We start from the raw sequence: 8853 nt of genomic DNA, 5'->3' as shown, positions 1-8853 counted from the left end.
ATGCTGCCCTCGTGTGGGAATAATTTGAACGACAATACGTTTTTCTAAGAGAAAATGCGCTTTATGAATGAATGCCGTTGTTGCCATTGGACAATTGTACCAAAAAACAAAAACAAACGTGCTCTTAACATTGATTCTTATTTTCCTTTCGGCTTTTCCCAAATCAAAAAATTGCAAAGTATTGTAGTAGAAAACAGAAATCCTGAAATATTTACCACACACAAAAAAAAATGATAGCACAATATTTGTTTCAAAGCTTCCTTCCTGTGGGGATTTGATGGAACTGCAACTGCTTTTCCGACAAGTTTATTTATTTATTTATTTATTATTACCACTATTATACAGTATACAAAGAAAAAACGGTCTCTTGACAGTATTATAACAAGTAACAACAAATAACACTACATCACATCCTGCAAAATACTACTTGCTTGCCATATGTACTGCACATTGCATGCGTTCTCAGAACGTCAGTTAGTATCTGCGATGATTTTGCTTTTCGATGAGTGGTTTTAAGCTTCATATCGCAAGATGATACGTTTGACACATTTTCACAATGACACTTTATCCGCGGCGGAGATATCAGGAAGTTTGCGACCTGGAAGTAAAACACAGACCGGAAAAGGAAACGAGTAACAGTTTTGTTTGGCGTGTTGTGTAAACAGTTTTGTTTGGCGTTTTGTTGATTTGTACACGTTCATTTTCCGTGCTTTTACACATGATCTGAAACTGTGATTATTCCTTTTTGATGGATTACGAGGGCGGATGTCCAAAAACAAGGAGTTACTACCACGTCGTCGGCTGCCGTCCGTCAACCTGGACAACAAAAGGTAAGAATCGCTGCAGTTTTCTACTCCATGACCGTTTGAATGTATGTTTCTGATAGAAAAGACCCATCGTCGTCCCTTGAGCTTGTTCCTCGGTGGTCTTGATCCCATCAAAGCGTGATCTATTCAGTAATCCAAACCACGCTTCCATCAAACCATAAGTCATGTTGTTTTCCAGTTATTCAACCACCTGGCAAAAAACTGACAACCTATTTGGAGTCATCTCAGATATTTACATTGAAATGTTTTTAAGATCACACTACGAGGACAAGGGCTGAAGAAAAGACGATGGGATGAAATGCTTGAAAACTGAAGTGTTTTGACCGGCGTTCTATTCACGTGTGGGTTGAAGTTGTGCAAAGTAGTTCGTTTGTGGCGCTGTCGCGTGGGCGCGTTTGTAGTGTTTTTAGGGCGCTGTTTTTGTGCAACTGGGCGGAGCTATACCCATCGAAGGCAGTCGAGTGGGCGCGGCTACCGCAGCGCTCTCGGCGCATGGCTTGGAAGGCAAGCGGATTGTAAGGGTTTGAGTCGAAGTTTGGTCTCTGGTCCGAGTTGGAGAGCTCAGCTCATGCTGACGGCTAAAGTGGCGACTTGGAAAATGCATGAAATGACGGAAACTGCTTGGATTTAAAGGCCAAACTGCTTCTCCACACGCTCAACTGTCACTTGCCATGCATTTGACGCCTGAAAGTTGGACAACTTTATTTTATAATATGCTAAGGGATTGCTTAGCTCCTCCCACCAGAAAACATTCTCTCCATTTCATGCATTTTCATTCTCAAATATGTTATTGGAGTGCAAAATTGTATGCAAGCTTTGTGTCCCTATTGTCCACTTTGAGCCCCATGTGTACTTTTTGAAATAGTCCAAATTTGATGTACAAAATTGGCCATGTGTACATAGTCAGTTGGCTTCAGTAGCCAGATGTCATGACTCATGGATGGTCCATCGATATCTACCCAATGTACATAAACGGGAGTCACAATTTAGTGCCCCCAAAGTGTACAGAGTGAATTGTTCTGCCGTCAGAGATTAACTGCCCACTTATTATGTCATGTGTGGCGATGAGAGTGCCCCCCGCCCAAGTATAACTAATGACATGACCAAATTGGTCAAAATATTAGGTATATACTGATTGTTTATTTTCTTACTTATGTGTTCAGGCTATCATATTGTGGATGGAAAATTCATGTGTTATCAGCCCCCCCCCTCCCCCCCCCAAGTGTAACTAATGATATGACCAAATTGGTCAAAATATTAGGTACATACTGATTGTTATTTATTTTTTACTTATGAGTGGAGGCACTTATGAGTGCAGGCTATCATATTGTGGATGGAAAATAATTCATGATGTGTTATCAGTTTGCCCCCCCACACACACACACACACTTACACCCCAAGTGTGACAAATGATGGTTCCCATTTGTCCAAAATATTAGGTAACCCTCGGTCTTGTTACAGCTTCGCAGATATTGTCATGTGTGGATAATTATATGAGTGGTCTGTCCCAAAAGTCTCAAAATTTTAAAAATGGACAAAATGTTAAGTGCACCAAAGGTCTTGCGTCATGAAATGTGCAACAGTTAATGGTGTATAGTAGTGATGCACGATAATACATTTTTCAACCGATATCGATAACCGATAATTTCCTGCCCCATCCACCCGATAACCGATAATGTCACGCCGATAATTCTATTCAAATATGTATGTAAAATTTTAAAGTATACAAAGATCAAATGTTACTGTGCAAAAATGTAATTTAGTGCTGTTTTTTTCCACATCAAATGTGAACAAGTAGTAAATTCCAACAACTAAACAATGGCAATGACGTTGTGTAATGGTAAGCTTTTGGCAATAATTACTTAGAGAGTAAACACACAAGTTGCACAAAAATGCCTTTAAAAGTAAGCCATTCCTAACATATATCACATTACTACACAGCAAAAACACCTCCTTAAAACTAGCAGAATTGGACAAAACTGTTGATTGCGCACATTTGGAGGCTAAATCAAGTATATAATTATCGAATTGCATTATCGGTTGAATTTCGTTTTATCTGGATTATCTGTGTGACGTCATGATTGCCATTATCGGCCGATAATTATCGGTGACCGATATTATCGTGCATCTGTAGTATATACGCTTACTTGTTATTGTCTGGAAAGCTATGTTGTTTTCTATCATGTGATACAGACACAGAGAACATCACTGACTGCTCTTCTTTTTGTTTTCATAGCAGGACCGGAGAGGTTTCGGATGAGCACGCGGCCGCCAGAAGCGGCGTCGGGTCCGCTTCAGGAAAAATGCGAACGCACTCACCTGGTATGTGATGGCACACATCTCCTACAGCAACGTAACATTGGCGTCTACTGCGGTTCTGGTCATGTACGGCATGTGAAATTCTCAAAAAAGCTGCTGTTTTTGTACAATATATTGTTCAACTTTAATTGGAGTCTTTGTCTTTTCTTGCTTAATGCACCCCTACTAAGTTTAAAATAGATTTTGTTAGTGAAAATGGGTCTTTTTTGGGTCTAAAATGCATTGAAAGCGGAGCTCTCAGAAGGCTGAGAAAAACTGGCCTCGGAGAGCCCAAAAATCTGCCCGGCAACCCAAGCTGTCAGAATTTTGTCAACCAATCAGCGCGCTTAAAAATTTTTGTGTAGCCACACCCAAGGCATTTCTTAGGCCCGCCCAAGCCACGCCCACCATATGAGAACCAATTAGAGAACAGTATTTGCTTAGCCACACCCCTCCTCCGAAATTAACCAATCAGAAAAGAGTAGCTTTCATAACCACGCCCACTTCACGCTTAAAATATCGATTTTTTGACATAACCACACCCACTTTCCCCCCAAACCACGCCCACAAAAGTTAATTCTAATGTAGCCCCGCCCATCAACTGAGAACCAATCGGATTGCGGCCAGGTTCGTTATTTGCAACACCTCACCCAATCATAATTTTCTATTTATGTAACTCCACCCACTTTTCCTGAAACCCACCAATCAGCTTGCTACTTGCTAACTCATTTGCATAGCCACACCTCCCATTCGTAGATTTTTTTTTTAAAGCATTCATTTAAAACATTTAGATTTTTTTCGTATTTTAGAATTTTTTTGTGATGCGTTTGAAAAATGAGAGCTCAGATGAGTTTTTTTTAATCTTTTATTTTTCATTTCAGACAAGCACACAAGGAAAAATACAATTCTTTCTCGTCGGCAAATGGTAAGATCAGACCAGCGTGGGGATCTAAAGACAAAAAAAAAAAAAAAAAAAATTGGTAAGTCAAAAGTCAGTGATTTTTTTGTGCAGCAAATGAAGTCTTCAGCCGATATGAAACTCACCTGTGAGGAAGACGAGAGGACACGTTTGCCTGCGGAAGAAAATTTGAAGTCATGAGGATTGTGGGCTCAACAACTTTTCATGAGGTGAACACACGTTTCCTTCTCCAATAGGCTCTTTGATAGCAGTCGATGCCTGGATCAGATCATTGAGTCGTGTGGAACTAAAAACAAAGACCACGGTGAGTGAAGTTCATATTTGTGCAGCAGATGTGTTTGACGAGCGACTGAACTCACATGATCTCAATGGCGTCAATTTCTCGATCCCCAACAGGTTGAATCAAGGCAACCTTTCTGGAAGCGGTAATTGAACTGGATGCGGACGTCCGCCTGAAAAGAGAACATTCAGTGTAAGCAGTCTGCAGGCAAAAATAGTTTTGTCATTTCTTTTAGATCTTGTATGTCTCACAGGAGGAGGATTTGACGGTCCGCTCCATGACAGCAAGACGCCCTGCACACAGAAGAAGCAGGTGAGCGTAATGCAAATGAAGGGGAAATTACCCACTTACTTGAATGAAACTTTGAGTGGCCTGGGGGAAAAAAAGCTCCAAGTCCATGGTAAAAAATGTTCACATCAGCCATTTTGTTTTGCAGCGTGCTCAAACCTAGTGGACGAGGCCTCCCACGTTGATCTTGATGAAATCTAACAAGTCCGCTCTCGTGACTGCACACAAGGGGAAGATTATTATTATTTTTTTCTAGAAATGGCCATTGCAAATCATTCCAGGCGTCCTTACCTTGGACATTGTAGCTCCTCGACATATGCTGAAACAAATTAAAAGACAAAATGAGATTTGCACGTGTTAGTGTTTGCTTGGCTCACCTGTGATAAGAGGCGGACATTTTGACAGTGGCCTGCAACAGAAAAGGTAAAACAATTGGTAAGCTAATTCGATCGATTAAGGTCAATTTTCCCATTCGCTTTAAGACGTGAACCTGCGGAAAAAAATAAGACAATCCTGAGTTTCCCTCCGTAGTTTACCTCTTGTTAAACGGCGCTCTTTTCCACAGTAGTCAAAATGTTGGCGTCATTTCACGCACAGATTCGATGCATTTCAGTTTACCTCATTTAGTTAAACGCTTGCATTTGTTTGTGGTCGTCGAATGAATGTCTTTTTAGCACGCGCTCCCTCGACGTCGACGGCCGCCGTCCTGCAAAGAAACATTTTTAAGAAAACGCAGGCAAGCTTTTAGCACGCTCTAAACATGAATTAGTGTGAAATAAAAGTGAAAAAAGTTGCAGTCAGGAGGTTAAAGAATTATTTTGATGACTTTGTGGTAAAGTGCGGAGCGCAGCAATCAGGTGGCGACGGGAGCTGGCAGCAGCTTTGAAAAGAACGATTGCTCAATTTCTTGCTGTTTAAATAAGTTTCCGGTAATTACGTCATCGTTTATGAGGGGGAAAAAAGGTAAAAGGTGAATTCAGCAATGACGACATCGAGTGGAAAAGAGGTGAGGAAATTAAAGAGATCATGTAAGTTTCGAACTTAGCTCTTCCGCTTCAGAGGTATTGTCACGAACCGCTGATCTACTGGTCTAGATGACGTCAGCAGCCCCTTTTTAAGTATTAGTACCACTCATTAGTTAAGCCACATCACCAGGGGACTTAGAAAAGAATGAATATGACTTCAGATATAAGATTGGCAACTAAGTGATGGCCTAATGGTTAAATTTTTCGTTTTAATCGTCTATGTATCCGGGTACGAATCCTAACAGCTCTGACTGGCGACTATTTTCTGTACCTACACTTATCTTGACCGATGCAAGACTATATAGGAATCGAACACGGGTCGCCTCAGTGGTAGTCAATGTTTTTAACCATTAGGCCATCAGAGATGGAGCCTCGTGACAAAATTATTTCAGATTCATGGAATAAACTACCCCTATGGCACATACACTAGATCCGATGTTACAATTCATGAATTGACGATAGATCACCTTTTGCCTCAACTCCTTCGGCCATGTTACACTCAACCAGTGCATACAACCGAGTCTCTCGCTCCTCCCTTAACTCATGAAACTCCACTTTAGTGAAGGACCTCATCCCTGACATGGATAGGGCATGACACCCTATTCCCATTGAGGACGATACGCTCATATTGGAGGTGTTCATTCTCAGCCCAAGCGCTTCATAACTGTATACATATGGAGTGTCTCAATAAATTGTCTCTTCCCCATTAGTATGTGTGTTGTGTTTGTGATGTGGACTCTTCACTTGTTGGCAGTATATGTAGCGCTCAATCCTTAAACAGACACGCCATTGTAATTTATCCTCATGTGTCTGTGGTGAACTCAGACGCACGTCCAAGGTATAAATATTTTTCTTCCCCTTTTGGGCGGATGCGATTTATTTCTCCTGACAACACGGTGTCGGGCGCCAAAAGTCCGAAAACCAGAAAAGCCGCGTGTGCTTGTTGTGAACCCCATTGTCGACGGTCTGGAATAATAGGTGTCGAGCTGAGCTGATGTCGCAATGATGCGGTTTGTTTGGATTGCGAACGCCATCGTCTCAGTGGTCGATGAGGAAAAGTTACGGATTAGCCGCGGGAAGTCCATGTTTTCCATGTCTCCCTCCTCTAACAAACGTGAATCAACTAATCAGGATCGTTATCAGGCTGCTGCAGAGCTTGCTGATGAGCCGATCATTTGATTCAGGCGTGTCAAAGGAGGGAGACATGGAAAACAAGCTGGGTAAGGGCTCTCGAGGACCGGGATTGGGCACCCCTGGGCTACGGCATCTATTTATGGTACAGTACACTTTAATATTTTTTCATCTTTAGATTTCACTACCATTGATGACGGCAGATCGACGTACGGGCTCACCGTCGATGGCAATGAAACATCAAAAGTGGGATTTCCATCAAAAAGCGTTGCCTCAAAGACCGAACATTTGGCAATCCCTCAACAGCAGAAACGAACAACCTGAAGGCATTGGACGTCTATCGCCCTCAAACGTCACGATTTGGAGTTCTGTCAAGAAGAACAGCCTCAAAGATCAAACATTTTGCAATGCCTCCAAAGCAAAAGAACAATGTTAAGGCATTGGAAGTCTATGGCAGAGAACATGTGAAAATAATGGAAATGTTTTGTGTCAGGTTGTGAAAGAATGAAATTGTTTTGTGTCAGGTGTTATTAGGATAAAGACCAGACGCTGATGAAATCTCATCACGCAGCGTGGCAATGTCTCATGAAAGCCAGGCATTGCCTTTGTAATGTCATGTTGGCCATGTGATTTCAACAACCAAGGTTTTTCCAAACAAACCTGTGCATTGAACCTTCTCATTTGTTCTCTCTCCATAACCCTCCGTTCCCCAAAACTGGAGTCAGCTGTCGTCAAACCGGTGCTCTAATTGCATACCGACAGTTGACTGCATGGGACTTTCAGCAACTTGTGTTATCCAAAGAGGCATTCTTTCCTCTGTTTCTCGACCTTGAAAATCCATACAACGGTCAGAATGTGCAAAAAACATAAACACACAGTATGTTCTCAAACCTTCAGATAGTCGGCCATCTTGGATGTATCCCACAATGCACTGTAGGTATAAATAGACCAATCTGAGTCTGGAACTTTCAGATTTAAATGACTTATATATGAGCCCAATTTAGTGGCTCTATTAATCAATCTGCTGAGAATATACATCGATGGGGGACAGTCAATCCATTTGAAGTGGGAGTGTGGCAGCAAATAAACCCTCCCACTTTAAATTGTTGTTAAAACGTCTATGTCTGCCGATGGCAGATCTAGCCAGATATAACATTTTAGTCGCATAAATGATGTGTTAAGATAAAATCAATACAGATTGACTCAACATTTATTGAAAGATTTTAAATTCTTCTGCAATAAGATTTTTTTGTTTCATTGTTGCCCTCCTGTGGGATATTTGCGCAATTGCATCCAATTAGCTATACTGGTAGGCGGAATGACTTCTTTGCCTTCAAAAACTTTGGCTGTAGTCAATTTTCCGCCCTTTATAGCAACTGGTGAATATTTCACATTATCGTTTGGTTGTATTACAAAATGAAAACAAAAATAAGAGCAACTATATTTTAACAGGGTGTCATAGCCATATGGTTATGAAATAGACAACTTTAGCCTATTCTGACAATTAATGAATAAAATGCTTCAAACATTTTCTTTGGCTGTGCCTTACTAGTGGAAAAACATCCTACGTGGACACAAAACATTGTTTCCGCTCCAGATGACATGCGAAACATATTTTAATCTATATGTGAAAAAACAAATCATCTGCTTTCTTCATTTTGAAGTCATAACTTCATTTTAATTTGATTCATACTTAATTCAGTTTTCTTCATTTTAAACAGTACGGTGATGATGGATTTAATTTTTTTTATAGTTAAATGAGGAAGAATAATGCAGGACATTGGGCTCTTGAGTAAAGAAAATAGTTGTTGAAACGCTTTTGGCGCGAGGAGAGAACTTATAAAGTCGTTAGTGTAGTGAAAGAGTTGAACTTTTACTGGCTGTGTTATCAGTACCCGTGTATCATTCGTCCATCTGTTTTAGAATCCAAAATCGGAAAACGGATAACGACTTGTTATTTCATTCCTGATATTGTTTCTTTGAAAAGAAGAAATGAAATAACAAGCCGTTATCCGTTTTCCGGTTTTGGATTCTAAAACAAGAAATGAAATAAGTCGCATGGCTGCATGCTGACGGCAAGCTTAC

General features: G+C 40.8%; 1 long non-coding RNA gene across 3 annotated transcripts; it reads left to right on the top strand.

Moving 5' to 3' along the window:
* The first annotated feature begins 427 nt into the window (after nt 1-427).
* LOC130927634 (uncharacterized) lies at nt 428-8332 on the top strand. Of its 3 annotated transcripts, none has more exons than XR_009066464.1 (8): nt 428-830; nt 3067-3149; nt 4007-4050; nt 4138-4348; nt 4441-4516; nt 4578-4636; nt 4761-6857; nt 6947-8332. It is a non-coding gene; the product is annotated as an uncharacterized LOC130927634 (long non-coding RNA). The 3 variants fall into 3 exon arrangements; XR_009066462.1 differs by having other exon boundaries at nt 430-830; nt 3064-3149; nt 6947-8330; XR_009066463.1 differs by lacking the exon at nt 4761-6857 and having other exon boundaries at nt 475-830; nt 3064-3149; nt 4441-4636; nt 6947-8309.
* The last annotated feature ends 521 nt before the right edge of the window (nt 8333-8853 follow it).

Source organism: Corythoichthys intestinalis, chromosome 13, assembly GCF_030265065.1.
Source record: "Corythoichthys intestinalis isolate RoL2023-P3 chromosome 13, ASM3026506v1, whole genome shotgun sequence".
NCBI classification, from domain to species: domain Eukaryota; kingdom Metazoa; phylum Chordata; class Actinopteri; order Syngnathiformes; family Syngnathidae; genus Corythoichthys; species Corythoichthys intestinalis.
This window is presented reverse-complemented; position numbering and strand designations above follow the sequence as displayed.